Here is a 21,894-nt window from a genome sequence, read left to right as displayed (position 1 = left end):
ATTTATAGATACCAAGAGAAAGCCTTCAAAATATAAAGAACTTTGATGTTGAAGGTATTATCAAGTTCATGAATTCTAAAAGGAAATTAAAGACATTTGTTATTTGTTATTTGTTAATTAGGAATTGCAGAAGACATGGTAAGAAATAATTTTTTACTCCATGACACTGATAAGGGATCAAATTGAAAAGCTGAGACAAAGGCATTCGGCTGGTACTACAAACCTATATAAAGTAGAATATAAAAGGCTTATACACAGCTCTTTCATAGCAGTTAACTTTGATTCCTAACATTCTCCCAGACAAGTGTTTCTATTACTTTTCTTAAAGATGTCAGCATGGCTCAGCAGTGGCCATAATGAGTTAATGGACTAAAAAGATGGTTTCTCATGCACACACAATTCATTTCCACATCCACAAGAAAATAATGGGCAAGAATAACTAATAGAGTCAACCAAAGCAAAGAGTGAGAATTGAAATGAAAGCTGGAGGCTTATGAATTCACCTTAGAACTCATTGGCAGAATATGAACTTTATAAGTTTTTCTCATTGAATTATACTTTTACTTCTATAACTTGGTATCAAATCCTATTTGTCTGTTTTTTTAGGTCTAAGTAATGAACACAGTAGATGACAGCATTTAGGGAGAAAGGAAAGATCATTAGTGTAAATAAAATTTAACCTTAGAACTTCCTTACTTATTACAGTCATCAATGTTTTGGTTTCAAGAAAAATCAATATTGTTTACTTAATTTCACAACATTGATTTTTAATTAATCCTATTACCTTAAAAGAGAAAATGATTTGAAACCAATACTTTCCACAAATGCCACATGTTGTTAAAACTAACAACTTCCACCTTCTACCAAAAGGGTTTACTTAGCTTCCTTCCTAGTAATATGCACAAAATGGATGTGTGTTAACTATCAATACTATTTTAAAGCAAATGACAGCAGCAGCTACCATGCACAGAGCATCTATATGTGCCTGGCACTGTACCGAGCATTTGACATAATTGCTGCTCCTCACAAGAACCAATGCAAAATAGAAAGTATTTTTTCTTACATACAATGAGGGCACAAGGCAGACCTGGGTGAGGGTTGGTACCTTGACCAAGCTCATAAAGTGAATCAAATGGTCAAAGCTTATGAAATACAGCTTATACTAACTTCAATGCATTAACAACCTGCACTGTAGAAAGAACTTGCACTTCCAGGAAACTTACTTCACCCTTCATCCTCACACAAACAAGCAGGTATTATTTCCTCCCTTTTGCATGGGAGAAAACAGAGGCCCAAGGACAGGAAGCAGTTTTTCAGAGCTCCCAAAGCAGATCCCAGGGCCTAGTCCGTGCTCTTGCCTTCAGATCCAGTGCTGTTCCCAGCACTCAGGCCTTGCGAGTCACTGAAATCCTTGTATCTGTATCACAGTACCTGGATGGGCACACCCCGCTGAAGGCTTTGACAGCTCCCCGATCTTTATATTTAATCACACACTTATGATTTTTATTATTCCCTTAATATCTTTGTAAGAATAATTTTATGTATATTTTGTTTTATTTGAAAACTAAGAACTACCTTAAAACTCTATGATTATTGCTTTTTTAAAAAAATGGCCTACCAAGCCTGGCTGGCATAGCTCAGTGGATTGAGCATGGGCTGCGAACCAAAGTGTTGCAGGTTTGATTCCCAGTCAGGGCACATGCCTGGGTTGCAGGCCACGGCCCCCAGCAACCGCACATTGATGTTTCTCTCTGTCTCTCTATCTCCCTCCCTTCCGTCTCTAAAAATAAATAAATAAAATCTTTTTTTTAAAAAAGGCCTACCTATACAACTAGAAACTGGACTAACCATATGCATTCTGATTTGTGTGGCCAAATACGGAGCTCTTACAAACACTCAGAAAATGTTAAATGAAGTATAACACATATCTGTAACACAACTGTCCTTCTGAACGTGGCTCAAAGATAAGTGACAACTCAAGGAATATAAAGGGAAAAGACTTTCATAATAGTGTTCAACAAACCCGAGAAGAAATGGCTACGAACAAACAGTTACGATCAAACTAAGTGCATACGCATACTTTCGGCACAGTCTTAAAATGCGAACCATTAGAAAATAATGCACAATGATAAAGTTTATAACAGACTTCAAAAGTACATCTTGAAAAATATAATTATGATTTCCACTGCCATATAAGATGATGAAAAATACTGTGCTAAAGGGAAGTCTTAAAATGTGTCTTGAAACAGCCCACAAATACAACTAAGATGACTATAAACACAATTTAAATATAATTATACCATCTATAACTAGCAAATGGATAATGGAAAGAAGGGTAAAAGAAAAGTGCATTTTGCTTTTCCCCCATCCCACACAATACAGTATTTTACATTCTGTTAAAAATATGGCAATACATTTGACAGTTTTTCCTCCTGTGCTCAGACAACAGTTTTAAGACTCCAGAAAGGTGAGTGTGGTTGTGGGAAGAAAAAAAAAAGATTCTATAAAGAAGTATTTTTATGTTAAGAAATTCAAACATAACAAATTTAAAATGCAGAACATACAATTACATACATGTTTTCAATTACTATCCCTGGAGTTCACTGAGTAACTAATTCTATGTAAGTAACTAAATTTAAAACAATGTTTCTCTGTAGTTACAACTGTTAATAGAAGTGCAGCTTCCACAGGTTCCATTCTTTAAATTCATGCTCTTTTTCTCAGGCCTTCAAATAAGACCTCCCAAATACTAACCTATTATCATCACTTTTAGCATCACAGCACAACATAATATTGTTTTCCTAACAATTACTATGCTATTTCGAATGCTCAGTTTGGATGGCTAATAGAATTAAAGGGGTAGGTCTTTTGACAGTTTTATTTCTGAAAAGCTAAATGGTATTGGGTACTTATTTTTTCATGAGACTGTTCTAAGCACTTTCCTTGTAGCAACTTCATTTATTCCTCATAATAACCCTCTAAGACAGATACTATCTGGATCTTCATTTTATAGATGAGAAAACTGGAGCATGGGAAGGTTAAGTAAGCTGCCAGAAGTCAGGATACAGATGCTAAATGGTAGAGCAGAAATGCTCATCAGAAAAATTTGATTTCGAAACACTTGGTTGCTCTGGAACACTATCTTTGTAGTTTATCAGATAAAACTACCTCTTCTTTTCCTCAACTTATTGGGGGTGGGGCGGGAGGGAAGAAAAGAGGAAAGGGAAATTACCCCAAATCTCTCTACTTCTCACCCTTGCACTGCTGAACCAAGGAAGCTCATGACTCAGTCCACTGGCTCTCACTGCTGTTACATCTCAGACACCTAGAACAGGTATCAGAAACTTCACGTTGATTCTCTGAGCTTGTGTAGGTTGCTAGGTTTGTGACTTCACACAACTCATTGAAACTTTTTGAAACTCAATCCCAATCTATAAAATAGATTCAAAAATACTGCCTTCCCTGTATTTCAGGGTAAACAACTAACCAGGATGACTGGAGGCCATTTTTCACAGAAGAATTCCAGCTAATAAATGTAGAAATGAAAATAAGATAAATGATTTGGAAAGATGATTCAGTGATTAATATCAGATGAAAAGTTGAAGAGGAACTTTACAGTGGAATGTTCACACTACTGATATGCTTCCTGATGTGACGCAATATGAAAAACAAGGTACCACTTATGAAGGATTCTTGCCAAAATGGTTGAACCTAAATTTACATAAGCCTTAACAGCTAACTCCATTTACAGAAAGAAAAAATGGGAAATGTAGTAACAAATTAAGTGACACCACAGGAAGCAAACATACACATTTGGAATGTGAAACATTCTATGGAACAACTGCTTCATTTCTCCAAGAAGTTGTAGACTAAAAAAACAAACAAAAAGAAGGAAAAAGAGGGTGAAAGAATTACTAAAAGAGACTTATGACACAAAAAGCAAATATAACATATGATCTGATGTGGATTATGATTCAAATTTTATATAGTATATAATTATATAACCATATATACATATATATGCACGTGCAATTGGGGAAATTTGAACTTGACCTGGATATTAGATGTTATAAAAATTATTGTTAATTTTGTGAAGTGGTAAGATAATGTTAGTATAATCATGTAAGAAAATGTTCATAATTTCTAAAAATGTAAAAGTATATAGGCATAAATGACAGTTTGGAATTTGCTTTTAAATGCTTCAGCCAAAATAAAAAAGAATTAAAAGGGATATGTAAATGAAATGTGTACAATACTAATCATTGTTTGATATGGTAATGGAAATATGGTGATCTGCATTTGCACGTGTTCTAGATTTGGAGTCCATAAACCATGTCCGGACCACAGGCCCAGTCCAGGCAGAGAGCCGTCTGTTTTGTCAGCGACAACACCGTCTCTCCATCTGTTAGGCTTTGTCTATGGCTGCTCTTGTGCCACAACAGCAGAGTCGGTGCGGTGGACACCACATGGTCCACAAAGCCAAAAATACTTGCTATCTCTCCCTTTAAAGAAAATTCACTTTCTCCTGTTCTAAATTCTATTTTGTTTTACTGCCTCTTTGAGAGGAAAATTAGCCTCAAAAGGTTTTCAGAGCCTTTCTCCCTCGAATTTACTAAGGATCTTCCCTAAACAGAATTATCCACAAAGTAGGATGTAGGCAGCCTCATACTTTTTCCCATAAGTGAATAAATCATTTCATAGCTTCAAGGTAGTTACTTTTCTGCTAAATCTAGAAGCTTATAATGAAAATAAATAAACCAAAAAAGCAAAGATAAAAAAATTAAACTTAAAAATGTATTATTATTATTATTATTATTATTATTTCAAGTTCCCTGGGTTAAAAAAAAATAGCCCAAGGGAAACAATGTGTTACATTTCAACACATTACAACCAAAGGGCATTCTTCACTTAGGGATGAAGGGAGGAAAGAACCCATATAAACACACACAATGCTGGAATTCCATCCTTATGAATTCAGCAAGAACACTATAAACCCATGGGCCATTTTTTTCTACCTATAAATTTCTGTATATTTTGAATTAATAGTTTAAATACATTCTTTGGAGGTCTTTAACTTAGCTTACATAACCTTTAGGTATACCCGTGAGCTGATTAGTAATTTAAGGCCTGAGAAAAGCAAAGTTGCAGAGGGATATACACAGAGACATGCATGAGTTTAATATGCAAGTACACTAGCTAAAGGGCATAATTAAAACTACATCACTCCTTTAAATCTACATAATTATGGCTCAAAGACATTCTCATTAGTATCTTTAACTTTGTCACAAAGCCAGAAAGGGCCTCAGGTCTCCATGGTTGAGAAATAAATATAAAATAAATTAAGGCATATATATACAGGTCAAATAAAATACCTGCAAAACTCAATTATTGAACTTTCCTCTTTAAAGTAATATATAAAATCCACCAGTCAACCATCATTGTTCTTGAGTCCACAACAAAATACACAACCATATCTGTGGATGACCTTATGCCCACCCATTTCAGAAAAAAAAATAAGCAGAAAGTTTTAAAAAACTATTTTTTTTATTTTAGAAGAGAGAAAGCTTCTTTTTTCTGACAATAACTCAGCTGGAAATCTCTACCAAGCAGCACTCCCATCATCATGCGATGGTAACGGGTGCTTCTAATGATCAGCCTGCAGCAGCCCCAGATCCTGGAGTTCATTCAAAACCGTTAAAAAGAAGATAAAATTAATTTCAGTACACTTTTGGTAGTGAGTGCACATCCTAATATTCTCATTATTTTAAGATTAGTAATATACTTAAGATACATAGGGCAACTCTCCATCAAGAGGCTGTTCAACTCCAAGTCAGACATTTATAGGAGTCACGCTGAGAAGCTCTTCTATTATGGCTGACAAGACATAGGTGCCTCCTCTCCAAATCTGGGGCGTGAAATTCTGTGTAAAAGGGACTCTGTCCAAGGACTTGAAGGAATTTTAAATTACTTGTAGGGAAAATATTGGCCTAAACAGTGGCCCTTCTTCCACCAGCTCCCATTGACACTGATCACATCCTCTCAGACAGAAAGGAGCTGGAAACACAATTAGGAAGCTTCTGCAACAATCTGCACGAGAGACAGTGATGGCGTGGACCCACGCTGGAGCGGCAGGGATAGTGAGGCATGACAGACTTTCAAGACTGAATCAAAAGGATTTGCTGATAATGTAGATATGAGAGAAAAAGGTGAGCCAAAGACTGTGTACATTAAGGTTTTTGATGTGAGCAAGTGAAAGATGGAGGTGCCATTATCTGAGATAGAAAAGACAGTAGGAGTTGATCTGGGGAAAGGTGGTGGACCAGAAGCTCAGTTTTGGAGGCATCAAGTTTGAGATACTTCAAGCATTACTGTGTTTGTATGGTCTAGAATCTGGGTCAGAAGTCAGACTTGGATATCAGGGCCTAGAGCTCAGGGAGGCTAGGCTGGTAGGGACACACTGGAAACCTTACAAAAGAAGGAGTTCACCTATGGAGCCAGCACACAATGTTTTGTTTTCTTTTTTTAGGACTATGCTGTTTCCTGGGGCACTAACATATCAACAAAATGTAATACCACCTTAGCGATATTGAATAGCTATGACATCTATGTTGTCTAGGATCTAACCTGTAAAGTATCCCCTGAACACTTTTGAAGCAGTTCTTCAAATTCTAATCAAAGCATTAACTTATCTTTGCTGCAACTGAAGAAAGATGGTTATAGTGACATCAATCAGATGGGATCCTAGCTGAGTAGGTCACCAGATGTGATTTTAACAAAGGCCTAAAGGCACAACTTGCTGTAGATGAGAAGCACAGCTAATACCCAGGAAAAACTGTGTGAGCTCACTAAGACACGTGCAACACCGACGTTGGGCAGTCAGCAATTCTGCTGAGACGGTGACAGTGCAGGAGGGAGACCAAAGTGACTCTGCAGTACCTTTCATGCATTCAACATAAATCCTTTAAGCCTGCCACCAAAAGTCAAGTATCCAAAGTGTGTGACATAAAAAATTTGAGAGGTACTAATCTAAATTAATTTTTCTATCACCTCAAAGCTTAAACATTATCTTTTAAATGACTACCTAGAAGCTAGAATTTTGGCACTTGTTACAAAATTGAACCCTGAATAGATCTCAGCTCAGCACTCACCACCAATTTTCTTTGGACACCTGACACTGTAAAGGAAAATGCAAACACATATATCAGGTAACCATTCTTTTAGATTTTCTAATCTCTCTCCCTGTGTTAAGATCACTAGATAGCAATGAAACCAGCCTATAATTTCTCAGTAGATAGCAGGAATACTTTTACTGAGGTTTACTAATAGGCTCCTGGCTTTTTACAAAGGTTCAACATAAGATTCACCCACCTGAGTTATAGATCTGTTCTTCTGCCAAACATGGCTTTAAAAGGTACTCCATGATGTTACCAGCAGCCTTTACACAAGTACTTCATGGATCATGAAATACTCTTATGTTCCAATTCTATAGGTCCTATCATCTTTCCAGGTTTAATTCAAACATCAATTTCCCCATGAAGCCTCTCTGAGTCCCCTGGGTAGATACAGTATCTTCTGAACTTGCCCTAATACTGTACTAAACACTTTAAACCTCAGAATGAATGAGAACTAAAGTGAGAGCATTTTATTGATTATCTACTATATATTAGACACTATGCTAATAAGCAGTATACTAAGAATATTATCTTATATAATTTCCATACCAACTCCATTACTTCCTTATTTGAGAGATGAGAAAACTGAAGTGAGAGAAGCTGACTTATCAAAGTCACACAGCTAATAAGCAGCAGACGGGATCTGAGCTCTGGTCGGACTGCCTTCCAAACAAGTTAAACTACCTTATTCAGTAGGCTAGTGTTTTTACTCATTAAGTTATTTGAAAGACTCCCAAGTATTCAATAAATGTTCCTTGAATTTCAACTTGAGAAAACTATGGTCTCTGTCCCTCAAAAAGCATATAATTCACTGGAAGGTAATTCAATAGTTGTATTAGAAAACAGAAGTTATATCCTTCTAGTATAGGTATTTTCCTTAAGGTCATGAGTCATGTCTTACACACATTTTTTCACTCATAGTCTTAAAACCATTGGCATGTATACAATTTAATTAATAAGAATATGTAAAATTTTATGCTACTTTCCAAAAACGAGGATCGTAGGAATTTTCCCTCTTAGCCAAATTTTGGGCTCAAGGAGAACAGTTAACTTAGCTAGAAGTTCAACAATGCCCATTTCTCTTGTGTCTTTCATATTCTGTTTTTGTTTTCCATCTTCCCATATGAAAGAGACAATGCCATCAAAGCATATCCAGCATTTGTGGTATGGCATACCCCACAGATGAAAAGATCATGTGAACCTTGGAGCTTCTAATTACCAAGAAATTCACAGAAAAGACTTCTGGTCAAGGTGGCAGCACAGGTAAGCATGGCTTGCCTCCTCACAAAACCACATCAAAATTACAACTGAATAGAGAACAACCATCACTCAACAGCATCAGAAATCGAGTTGACCGGAAGTCTAACAACTACAGAATTAAATTACATCCATCCAGACTGATGGGAGGGGCAGAGATGTGTTACAGGCTGGTCCTACATCCAAATGTGGTGAATAAAAATTCAGGAAGGGTATCTCAGGAACAAGAAGTCCCAGCCCCACACCAAAACACCAGCCCAGGGTTCCAGTGACAGGAAGATAAATCATCGTAACTTCTGGCTGGAAAACCCAACAGGGACTGAGTCGGTGGAAGAAACTTCTGGAGTCCCAAGCAGTTCCTCTTATTGAACCCACACATGGACTTACTCAGACTCACTCCCTCTGAGCTCCAGCACTGGGGTAGTGGCTTGAAAGGCACCAAAGGAATACAAGGAGAAACTGAAGTATCTGGCATCAAAGTGAGAGACGGAAGACAGCTTTCTACCAGATAGAAAGGTAGACAGAGGCCACTGTCCCTTTACTGAACCCTCCCCTCACAAAGCCACAGAGCTGGCAGGTGGGTTTCATAGATGAGCCTCCATCAACCTGGCTAACACTGTTTTCCCTGCCCTGGAGATCCCTGGAAGTTCTGTCCTAGCCAACTTAGAGCTTTTAACAGTGGCTTTTCCATATGAATGGTTGGTCTTGGATAATGCTTCACAACTTCCTAAATATTTCAAACAAATAACAGAGAGCTTCAGTGAGCCTCCAGCACCAATACTTCTTGCTAAATGACCCCAGTCCTGGCACTAGCAGCAGCCAGCCTAGATTCACAGGTTTGCTTTGCCTGGGAATCTCCAAGACCAGCAAGGGTAGCAGCCATCTCAAACTGCTTAATAGCTCATGGAGGGTGGCCCCAAGCAAAACACAGGTTGGGGCTGACCTTGGCCTACACCACCCAAAAAACCCCAGGGCCTGTGCACCAGTGGAGAGGTACAGACCATGTCAGAGCACCAAAATCCTGCCCCCACACAGCTGACCCTCCAAGGAGGGTGCAGGTTGGTGGTCAGTGATCAGAGCACTGACCAGCCTGGGTAAATCCCTCCCATTGACTTGTCAAGGCTCAACTATAAGAGGAGGGTATACTCAGCTCACACAAAGGGTGCACTTCAAATAAGCAGCTTGGGTGACAGGAGAGGCTGTACCACTGGACCCAACAGGACACCTACTATATTAGGTCATGTTACTAAGACAGGGAGTCATAGCACCTCTACCTAATATATAGAAACAAACACAGGGAGGCTGCCAAAATGAGGAGACAAAGAAACATGGCCCAAATGAAAGAACAGATCAAAACTCCAGAAAAAGAACTAAACAAAAGGGAGATAAGTAATGTATCAGATGTAGAGTTTAAAACACTGGTTATAAGGATGCTCAAGGAACTTACTAAGCACCTCAACAGCATAAAAAACATCCAGTTGGAAACAAAGGATACACAATTAAAATAAAGGACAATTTACAGGGAAACAACAGTAAAGTGGAAAAAGCCAAGAATCAAATCAATGATTTGTAACATAAATAAGCAAAAAGCAACCAATCAGACCAGGAAGGAAAAAGAATCCAAAAAAGTGAGCATAGTATAAGCAGCCTCCAGGAAGAACTTCAAGCCTTCCAACATTCACATTATAGGAGTGTCAAAAGGAGAAGAGAAAGAGCAAGAAATTGGAAATGTCTTTGAAAAATAATGGAAAGAAAAACTCCCAATTTGGTGAAGGAAATACACATGCAAGCCCAGGAAGCACAGAGTCCCAAACAAGATGGATGCAAAAAGGCCTACTCCAAGACACATCATAATTAAAATGCCAAAGGTTAAAGATAAATAATCTTTTTTAAAGATTTTATTTATTTATTTTTAGAGTGGGAAGGGAGGGAGATAGAGAGACAGAGAGAAACATCAATGTGCGGTTGCTGCGGGTCATGGCCTACAATCCAGGAAATGTACCCTGGCTGGGAATCGAACCTGCGACACTTTGGTTTGCAGCCCATGCTCAATCCACGGAGCTACTCCAGACAGGGCAAAGATAAATCATCTTAAAAGCAACAAGAGAAAAAGAAGTTAGTTACCTAACAGGGGTATTCCCATAAGACTGTCAGTTGATTTCTCAAAAGAAACTCTGCAGGCTAGAAGAGATTGGCAAGAAATATTCAAAGTCATGAAAAGCAGGGACCTACAGACGAGACTGCTCTATCCAGCAAAGCTATCATTTAGAATCAAAGAGCAGATAAAGAGCTTCCCAGACAAGAGAAAACTAAGAGTTCATCATCACTAAGCCATTATTATATGAAATGTTAAAGGGACTTATTTAAGACAAAGATCAAAACTACGAACAATAAAATGGCAATACATACATGTCTATCAACAACTGAATCTAAAAAACAAATTAAACAAACAAGAAGAACAGAGACAGAATCATGGATACGGAAAGCGTTTTGATGGTTGCCAGCTGGGAGGGGAGTGGGGGAGAATGGGTGAAGAGGTTAGCGGATTGAGCAGTACAGATGGGTAGTTACAGAATAGCCATGGGGATGTAAAGTACAGTATAGGAAATGGAGCAGCCAAGGAACTTATGTGCATCACCATGGACATGAACAATGGTGTGGGTATTACTTGAGGGAGCAGAGAATGTTGGGTGGAGAGGGACAAAGGGGAGAAAATTGGGACAATTATAATATAATGAATAAAATGTAATTAAAAATTAAAAATAATTTAAAAAAATAAATTCAGGGTATCTCTGAAAAACTTGGATAATATAACAGCTACTCTCGTATGATGAATGCCAAAGATTAAATAAGAATATTTACATAAAGTGCCAGGCGTACTGCAGGACTCAATAAGTGCTAGTGCTCTCCATTTGACAAGTCATTCCGAATGCCGTACCCATGCCAGAGGACAGCAAATTTACTCTAAATCAATCATCCTTCTAAGAGCCATTAAAAATATTACATATGTTTCTAAGGAAAAGAATGACATTTTTACATTTGTATCTACAACCTCAAAAATTATATATCCCCTATATAGCTTTTCTTCACTGTAAATCCTACAAACAATATGGAAAATATAAGAAATCTTCTAGGATTTAATAAAGAGAAAATACCACAAGCCATTCACGCTGGCCCTCGGGGTTCACCTGCTTTAAGGATTAAGCCACCTTGTGAGTGAATTGTCTGCAGGGGTTCCCTGAAAGAATAAAATCATCATCCTGACCAATTATAAATGTTTAATGAAAAATATATCTTTATTACTACAGCAGAATGCAAATATGAAGGGAGAAAAAGAATAAAGCACTGAAAATGTTAATGAGGAAAACTAACAGTGTGACATACTCAGGACCACTTTCAACCATTGAATACATATTAAAGGTAACCTAGGTGCATTGCATTCTAGTGAGGCAGGTGAGTCCAGGGAGGCAGGTGGGGAGAGTATAAAAATTACAAGATAGAGTCTCTGCTACTTAGATACTTGAATTTTACCTGAGATTAAATGGGGTGTTAAGGGGGGCGGGAGTCCCTGTTGGCTCAGGTATTCAGGAAAAGATTAACCCAAGGGCTGGGCCTTTGGTGATAAACAGGAAAGATTCTTTGGCTCTTATCAACAGTGGCTTAAACTAAATCCAATTTATCCCCAATGGAACTGAAGTTAATTCTACCTGGCAACTCCTAATTATTCAGAATCTTTTCCCCTCATCAGAAAGTACAATCTCTCCCTTTTTTCTAGCCACTAAATTTATCCATACTTTGGGTATATCAAAATTATCCTTTAAAAAACCACAAAGTTTTTGAATGGCCTTAAATGTGAATGTTCAAATTTAACAAAATAAAGCTTTTAAAAAATATTTACATGTAAACCAAACCATACATGCTATGAGTCCACAGAAAGGAGTTATTATTACTGACTGAAATGAAACATAATACAGTTGTAAACTGAGATTAAATGGCATTACCACAGCATTATTCTAATTGCATCCTTTGTGTAGAAGGCCTCAAGGTGCAATCAATAAGTCAATAATTAGAACACACAAAACAGTATCAGACAGTAATCACCATAAAACTGTGCTAACATAATATTTAAGTGTTGACTTATCAAAAAGAGCCTATTATTAAAGACAGATTTTTTTTGCACTATTACTAGAAGGTCCATAAATTGGAAAACAACAGTAAGGGATGAAGAATGCCTTGCATAAGATACTTTCTGGAAGCCATCTTGGCTTGTGTTCTTTGTAATAAGGATTTGGAAACTACGGAAACATATTGCCTCAATTCATGTGTGGCCAAGGCAAGCTTTGCAAAGGATCAGGGGGCAAGAACAGGGGACTGGAAGTAGCCTTAAGTGTGATGACATCCCCAAGACTCCAACGACAAAGCTAGAATGTTTCTGTCACCACAACACGTGTAAAGAATGAGGATACCCAGACTTCAAAAAGTACGAAAGTCAAGGCTTTCATGGTGAGTTAATATCGGGCATGCCACGAAGAAGAAAGAACACCCAAAGCTTATGACAAAAAAAGAGGATCTGCAGCCACCTTTAAAGACAGAACGAATGGAACATTTCCTGGGAAAGAAGGAAAAATACTTTAAGATCTCTTCTTCAATTACTTTGAGTGAAATTGCTTTTGTCGGTGCATATCATGTTCAAATACAGGGTGGGGCAAAAGTAGGTTTACAGTTGTTTGTCTAGAAAATAAAATTAATAGATAATAATACAAAAATAAACTTGGTGTTTTGAGTGCTCACAACTGTAAACCTACTTTTGTCCCACCCTGATTCTGACAAAATGACTATGTACTAGATTTATGTTTTTCTAAATATATATTTTCAAGATTTTTAAGTGGTTTAAATATGATGGTAGAAATAAAAGTATAACTTGGATAAAACTCATATCCAAGAAAATTTGTCAACATACATTTTTTCTTCTGTAGGTAGAGAAACATCACATCTATAATATATTTAAAAACATCAAAGTGGAAAGCGTAACTCATCTTTAATGGGTTTTAAAATATTCTCATTATATCTAAATTACCATATCTACACCAATAAAAGTCTTTAATCCCCACATTTCCAGGAAATGTCAGTTTTTACCATTCTGACTTTACCTTCACATTTGTATTAACTGAAGGTATTCCTTAGCCACTCCCTCAGCTAATGACAGTGATGTATTGTCTCATAAATATTTAATCATTCCAGCAAGTACTTTGTTTTCATTGCACTGTCCAAATAAATCTGATATGATAAAATACAATTTATTTGTAGAGTTTTTATTATTGCAGGGGAGAATATCTGACATGAATTTTCATCATGGAGTTTATTTTGAAAGACTATGGGAAATAAGTGTTCATTAATACAAAGAACTTGTTATTAAAACCTGCCCAAGGACAGAGCAGGAAAGACAGGTGGTCACAGAGAAAGTGGGACTCTTTGCGCAGTGATGGCAAAGCTGACCTGCAGGGGCGGGGCTAGGACCCCAATGTGTAACGCTATTTACTTACCTGAGGTCCATGTGAAAATTCAGAGGGTCAGGATGGCATATAGGAGCCTATCTGAAGAATGTAAGGGACAGTCAGAATTAACCAGGAAAAGGAGAAACAAAAGGTCTTTAGGTAGAAAGATGTGTAGTAAAATGTAAAGATATAGTAGCCCAAAGGACTAATTTAGCTCAAGACCCAGATATCACATTGGAATTAGGCATCAACCATTTCCCTCTTGGGTAACTTTCCAGTCGGGGATTAAAACATAGGCAGGCAATCTTTTGAGATTTTTGCAGGAAATCCTTCACCTTTCCCTCTCAAATCCTAGAACCTTGACTAAATTACAGGATCCTCTGTTCTAGGTGTGATTAATAGTTTTCCTTTACTCATCCTTCTGGGCTATAAAGATCAGAGCCTGGAGAACAAGGAAGTCAGCCCCATTCAGCCCTCAAAGGGATCACAGACAAAGCCTGGTGCCTCTTTTTAAACCATAACCCTTCAAAAAAAAGGGTCTAAAACTACTTCCCTCACTGAAACCTGAGATGCAGTGAGCTCAGTAGAGGCCTCGTGGGTGCCTGGGTCCCCCCAGCCATGGCTTCTCATCCATCTTCTGCTAGATCTGCCCAAACCTTCTGACTGGGAGGTCAGCCTCAGTCTGCAAGGCCTGCTGCTGCCCCCAGCAGGTCTTTCCCGAGCCCCTGACTTTTTGGCTGGAGCTGGCTGCACCGCAGTTTAACTTGCAGAATCCAAATCGCAATATCCAAAGTTTCTAAGATCCAGCATCTGCTGTTTCTGGGTACAGCTGGACAGAGTTCTTTCATTGTAAGATGGTGGGCACTGCCATTCACTGACTTGTAGCCCAAGATATGATAAATAACAACAATGCCAAGCCTAGAGCTCATGCACAAAACTCAAGCTGTAGGTAAATGTCGTCTTTTACTTATACCTTCCCTGACTATGTTATTTAAAAACCATATTCCCTGTTTTCTCCCTGCAAAATTTCCGTCAAAGCACTTATCACCATTAATATATAACTCACCTACATGGTTACTATCTCCCACCAGAATGGAAACACCAGAGGGTTGGTATTTTTGTCTAATTTTGTTCACTGCTGAACCTCTAGTACCTAGAGTGTCTGGGACACAGTAGACACTTGATAAATTATTTGTTGAATGGATGAATAAAATATGCTCTTAACGTAGCCATCTAGGAAAAGACAGGTTGGCTTGGGTGTATTTGTACAGTGCAAAAGAAAACGACAACCTTATTCTAAAGGAAAAAAAGAATCTACTTCTTAGGGTGCCTCATCACTGTCATCCTCAAAATTTTTAACCTGAGTTACAGTAAATTTTTTAACTTACCTCATTCTTCTCTGAACGTATGCTCACTTACAAGCTGGTGTTCTTGCCAGTCTAAAACATTAACCATCTATATCTCCCCTTGAGAAAACATCCCTCTATTCCTTATCTGGTTAAGATTCCTATTTTTCTGACTGGGCTGCACACAACACAACAAACTGCATTCTCACAGCACAGCCATCCTCTGAGTCCCCACAACATGGAAACTTGCCAAGCCCTATTATAAAGAGCAATGCACGGTGACATGTGCAAAACAGCTATTTGTTTTTCTTTTTTAAGTAAAATAAAATCCTACTTTACAAAGAAGTAAACTAATTGGGAAGATAGTGCCAAGTAATTTTTTTTAAATAAAAACAAAAAAATTAAGATTTATCGGAGTGCTCAGAGTAATAAAGACATATGGGTTGTTAAAGAAAGCCAAGAAATACCTTCTCCACACACCAAGCCCTTGAGATTCCTGACTTTAATACATTGTCCAAAGAAAAATCCCTTAGTATCAGAAGTCTGACCCATTTTGGAACATATACATACCTAGTTTTTCTGGAGACAATTTACCACCAGCACATGGCAATTAAGACAAACTGTTTCAAAACTTAAACTAGTACCTCCTTATTGTCATTTTCTCCTAAAAGCACTGCATGTATTAACAAAATGTTAACCTATCTTTTTAAATGTTGGATAAAATGTCATTTTATAACAATTTTAATCCCTAAGGTACCACTGATAAAATGGTTGTAAATGAATGTTTAAAGTTGAACTTTTCTGCTTTTTTATCTCATTTTCATAGTTTAAGAATTGAAAAGCATTTAGAGTAGAACACCAAAAGAAATTAGACTTGCTAAAGCTAACTGCTACCAGAATAGTGTTGGGAGGTAGGGATAACATTTTATTCTAATGATAGACTTAACACAATATTTAATTTAATTGAAAATGTGACTCGCTAGCCTGTTGACAATTCATGAAAGTCAGTCCAACCTGCTGATGTCAGTGTTTTAGTATTAATCCTTTTATTGTGTTATCTGTAATTTGTATTCCAAAGGCAATGGAAGGCATGGCAGTAAGAGTTAAACCCTTAATATGCACACATTTTTATTATACATTAAAATATTTGGAAGAGAGACTACAATAGAAAGTTTATTAAAAAAAATTTGAAAAGTATATTCTAGATGGCTTGGTAACTGTTAAGGGTACCTTTAAAATTGCTGCCCAGTAACAATACTGATGATGATGAGACAGACTACTTTGGTAAGAAATTACTTTTTATTACATACAAATTACTTTCCTAGGTTATTGCTAATATGAATATTCAAACAAAATGAGGTTTTCTTTGAAAGAAAACCCTACAACATAATTAATTATTATCATTAACATAACTAATTAGTAAACTAATTAAGGTTTGAGTCTATAGGTATTAAGTTTATATTGAAAAATCATATGAATGGTTATAAAATAACCCATGCTTCATTTTAAAATCATTGACTAATACTGGTTTAGTATAGTATAGACATAATATTGCATGCATATATTTATTTCTTTGCAACATTTTAGTAGTCGTTAAATTACTTTTGTCCCCATTTTAATGAAGTGATTGAAGTTCTAAGTAATTAAACATAGAACTGAAAACCTCTATTGTAAATTGTGTCTTAAGTTTCCATGATTGATCATATCAATATCAACCTAAATAATACGTTTATTCTTTTTCCTGGGGGTGTGAGAAAGCAGTGTTTGGAATTAAACAGACCTGGGTTCTCACTCAGTTCTGATCACGTACCACTCTCCCTTGCCACCTGGGGAAAACTCATTACACTTTCCATAAAAGGAGGGTAATATTTATCTCACAGTGTCATAAGATTAAGTAAGAAACTAAAAAGGATTTATTAATAGCATGTCTGCTTTGCCATTTTCTAAACCTGAATGAATTCTACCTTATGCCCTCTCTTGCTTCTGCTCTAGAGCCACAAGACACTGTGAGGGGAAATGCTGACTCAGCTGATTACCAATATGGCCTGGTACAGTTTTCTCACTAGTAAACTAGACAAAAACACCTATCTCCATAGATGATGTACATAAAGTATTAATTATAGTGTCTGGAATATGCTAGGCACTCAGTAAATAGTCAAATTGTAATCTCTGTAGCTTAGCAATCTTTTTATTTATCATATAGGTGAACTCCTTAGCATACTTCCAGAAGGTGCTGTTCTACATTCTCTTGACCTTTTCTTAAAGCCCTGACTGCATCAGATCCTTCTGGTAAGTGATCTCCCTGTTCAGTTTACTGAAAAGATGGGCAGTTTACTGAAAAGATGGGCATGAGCTTCCCCAGCTCCTCTCTTCCTTCAAACACTTCTTTACCAACTTAAAATCTTTAATATATCTTTGAAGTGTCAGACAAATAGACATCCACACTGAACTCCTTACACAATTCATTCACTCATTCATTCAACAAATTTTATTGAACATGCACGACTCTGGGCACTGTGTGAAGTGTTGGGTGTATGGTGGGAGGAGGGAGGAGGAGAGAGGAAGAGGAGGGAGGAGGAGAGAGGAAGAGGAGGGAGGAGGAGAGAGGAAGAGGAGGGAGGAGGGGGAGGGAGGAGGGAGAAGGAGGAGAAGAAGACAGAAAAGCTCCCTACTCACAGGGAGTATTGCATGGGAAGGGAGAGTCACATTATACAACAACCACACTATAAATGTATATTTATAAATTTTCGGTTTCCTCAATTATTCCCCACACATCTTCCATTTCCATGAGCGTCACTGCTTCTGACCACCACACCTGAAAATAATCTTTGCCTGGCACAGTCACCCTTATAGCTAAGATGTTCTGTTTCTTCCCTTCCTGACATCTCAAACTTCTGGAATACTCTATTTCCATTGCCTCCACTGCTTCCTATGTTCAAGGAAACTAGAAAGTCTGTCTCCTGCTCTGTACTTTTCTTAGTTTTCTAAAACCGATATCCATGCCCTTCTCAGTTCTGAAAGAACGAAGTACACCTTACTTTTGAAACTGTCCTCTTTCTTAGTGCCTAGGCCTCCAAACTGATTTCTCTCTTCTACCCCAATTTTTCTGATAATTCTGCTTTCACTTTAGGTTCCTCCCTTTCCATTCCAAGCAATGGGTATTCCTCCAAGTTGAGTCTTCTGCTCTACACATTTCTCTCTGTACTCTCTATCTGCCAACTTATTTACCTTCAAAAGATTTTCCTCCCATTTTTATTTTAACCCTCAAATCAACATCTCCACGTTCCTTTACACAGAAGAAATAGTACCTTTAACAGTGTAAGTACTTAACAAATAATTACAGAATGAATGAAGGAAAGAACAAACAAGCCAACTAATCAACCAGAAAGAACTTGCACTTGGACATCCGTTCAAATTTACACCTAAAACCAAACTCATGACCCATTTCTCCTCCACTCTAACCCCAGACAATTCAGCTCACCACACATTATGTTACCTATTTTAATAGAGCTTCTTATTTTTCTATTTTCCATAGGTTGACCATCTGAATTATATTTAATTCTTTCCTCAGGCTTTCCTATAAACTGCCCCTCAAAGCATTTCTACAATCCATCCCTTCCATTTTGTCCTTATCACTGTCACAAGACCTAATCAAGTCAACAATGTATCCCACTCTTAGTCTCTCTCCATTTCAACTCTGCATACCACTTCCACATTAATCACCTGAAAAAAGTTCCTCCTGTTTAAAATTCACTAATGGCTTTCTCTTGGCTAAAAAACAAATCTCATTTATAGCACCTATATTCTCACACTAATGTCTCTTTCTCCTCTATCCTTTCTCTCCTTATTCCCTTACTATTTTCCTAAATTCTACACTACAAATAAAGTAGTATAGTAATTTTTAAACATTGTAAGTACCAAAATCCAACTTTTAAGTGAAATCTTACAGAGAATTATATAGCATGTAAAGATAAAGACAGAAGCACCTTGTTAAAGTGGGGCCAGAAATCAGACACTCAATCTCCCTTATGAAATTCTGCCCTCCTTGCCATGGAATCCATCCCATTGGTCTGTGCCCCTTGAACATTCCCTACAACAAACTCTCCACTGGAATTCAGTCCTTAACTCCTTTCTTTCCCCTTAACCTTCCTCTCCATTCTAAGTTATAGGAACCTCTTTAAAAGCCAGCACAAATGTTATTATTCTACCTGTGGAAACTTTACTGATCATTTCACATCAAGCTAACATCTCCTTCCTATGAAGTGTTAGAATAAGAATAACTAGCACTTACAGAATCTCAGAATCTGCCCCACAATCAATGAAATGTAGACAGATAAGTAGATAGAGATATACCTATATATGGAAACATAGTTACTATCCAAATTCTACAGGTGATGGCCATGTTAGGTAATGTGCCAAGGGCACAGTTTTTTTTCCCAATAGTGGAGCCAAATCTGAACCCAGTCTGACTCCAAGGATGAACTCTATATTAGTTCTTCCCAACCTTTTTCATGTCACTGAGCACATAAAATTATACTTGTAAAGCACTATAAGACAAATAATAGGAACTCCTCACTGTTGAAGGCAACTAGTTTTTGAGTACCCCAAGCCCAACTTAGCCTTCTCAAGGGTTCATGGGATCAAATTGGAGTGTGTTGGAAATTCATTAGCAATATATCAGCTGAAAAACTCTGCTGTAAAATACTCATTGAGTATTTACTAGTACCTGGCAGACAAGAGCAGCCCAAATACATATGTGTGTGTGTATATGTGCAGCGTATTGACAAAGGACAATACATTATGCTAAAACAAACTGCCAGCAGAAGTGGATGGGAGAACAAACAAGATATGAAAAATTTCAATGCCTCTATTTTGAAAAGCTAAAACCAATTTAGATTTCTATAAGGGCAACATCTACATTTACACAATGGAATACCACTCCATCACAAAAAAAAAAAAAAAGGAAATCTTACTTTTTATGACAGCATGGACAGACCTGGAGAATATTATAATAAATGAAATAAGCCAGCCAGAGAAACAAATACTATATGATTTTACTTACATGTGGAATCTAATGAACATAATCAACTAATAAAATAAAAACAAACTCACAGATACAGAGAACAGACTGACAGCCGGCAGACATGAGCTGGGGGGGAGCTGAGTGGAAAGGGTGAAGGGATTAGGTTAAAGGGGGGTGAGGGAGGTAGGAGAGGGTTAAGAGGGGGGACAAATGATCTGGAAGGAGACTTGACAGGGGGTGGGGAACACATAATAAAACATACAGATGATGCATTTTAGAATTGTAACCTGAAACCTAAATAATTTTATTAACCACTGTCACCCCAATATATTCAATTAAAAATAAAAGGCTTCCATTCAAGATGGTCACATAGATAAACATGGCTAGCTTCCTTGCACAACCACATCAAAATTACAACTAAAATATAGAACAACCATCACTCAGGACCATAAGAAATCGAGTTGAATGGAAGTTGGACAACTACAGATTAAAGATACCACATCCATCCAGACTGGGAGGAGGGGCACCGACACGGTAAAGACTGGTACCATATCCATGTGTGGTGCATAAAAATTCAGGAGGGATATCTTGGGAGCGAGGAGTCCCAGCCCCACACCAGGCTCCCCCAGCCCACAGTTCTGGTGCCAAGAAAAAAGTCCCCATAACTTCTGGGTGAAAAACCAGCAGGGATTTAGTTGGTAGAAGAAACTTCTAGAGTCCCAAGCAGTTCCTCTTAAAGAACCCACTCAGGACTTACTCAGACTCACTCCCTCTGGGCTCCAGCACTGGGATAAAAGTTTCAAAGGCATCAGTGGCACACAGGGAGAAAAATGAAGTGTATGGCAGCAAGGCCAACAGAGAGGGACAGTTTCCTCCCAGACAAAAAGGTGGGCGGAAGCCACTGTCCCTTTGCTGAACACTCACCCAACAAGCCACAGAGTAGGTAGGCTGGTACCATATCTGAGACTCCATCAACCTGGCTATCAGAGTCAGCTCTTTCCTGGAGATCCCCTGAGACTCCATCACACACAAACCTACAGGGCCACGTAAGCTATAAACTATGACTTTTCCATATGAATGGCTGATCTTGGTTCATGCTTTGTAACTTCCTAAATCTTTTCAAGCAAGCAACAGCCAGCCTCAGTGAGGCCTCAGGACCTGTACTTCTTGCTAAGTGGCCCCAAGCACAGCACTAGCAACAGCCAGCCTACATCTACAGCTTGGCTTCGCCTGGTATTTTCCAAACCCAGCACAAGTAGCAGCCATCTCAGATTGCTTTATAACTCAGGTAGGGTGGCACCAGGCAAAACACAGGTGGGGGCTGACCTTGACCTGCATCACCTGGGACCCCAGAGCCTGCACACCCAGTGGACAGCTACAGACCATGTTGAGCACTACCACACTGCTCCTGCACAGTTGCTCCTCCACGGAGGGTGGAGGTTGGTGGTCAGTGGTCACAGCCAGTCCTAATAGCTGATTGGCCTGGGTAAATCCCTCCAATAACCTGCCAAGAGCAAACAATGCCCAACTACAAGAGGACAGTGTAATCAGCTCACATGAAGGGTGCACTTTGATTACCTAGTGACAGTAATAGGGGAAGG

General features: G+C 38.0%; 1 protein-coding gene and 1 long non-coding RNA gene across 2 annotated transcripts in view; one reads left to right on the top strand and one right to left on the bottom strand.

Moving 5' to 3' along the window:
- The window catches only part of PRIM2 (DNA primase subunit 2), a 291,593-nt gene that overhangs the window by 63,382 nt on the left and 206,317 nt on the right, over positions 1 to 21,894 (bottom strand). The window lies entirely within an intron of this gene.
- On the top strand, positions 9,074 to 21,597 carry LOC118500225. The gene is made up of 2 exons (XR_004902781.1): positions 9,074 to 9,265; positions 21,513 to 21,597. It is a non-coding gene; the product is annotated as an uncharacterized LOC118500225 (long non-coding RNA).

The sequence above is a fragment of the Phyllostomus discolor genome, chromosome 4 (assembly GCF_004126475.2).
Source record: "Phyllostomus discolor isolate MPI-MPIP mPhyDis1 chromosome 4, mPhyDis1.pri.v3, whole genome shotgun sequence".
Lineage (NCBI taxonomy): Eukaryota > Metazoa > Chordata > Mammalia > Chiroptera > Phyllostomidae > Phyllostomus > Phyllostomus discolor.
This window is presented reverse-complemented; position numbering and strand designations above follow the sequence as displayed.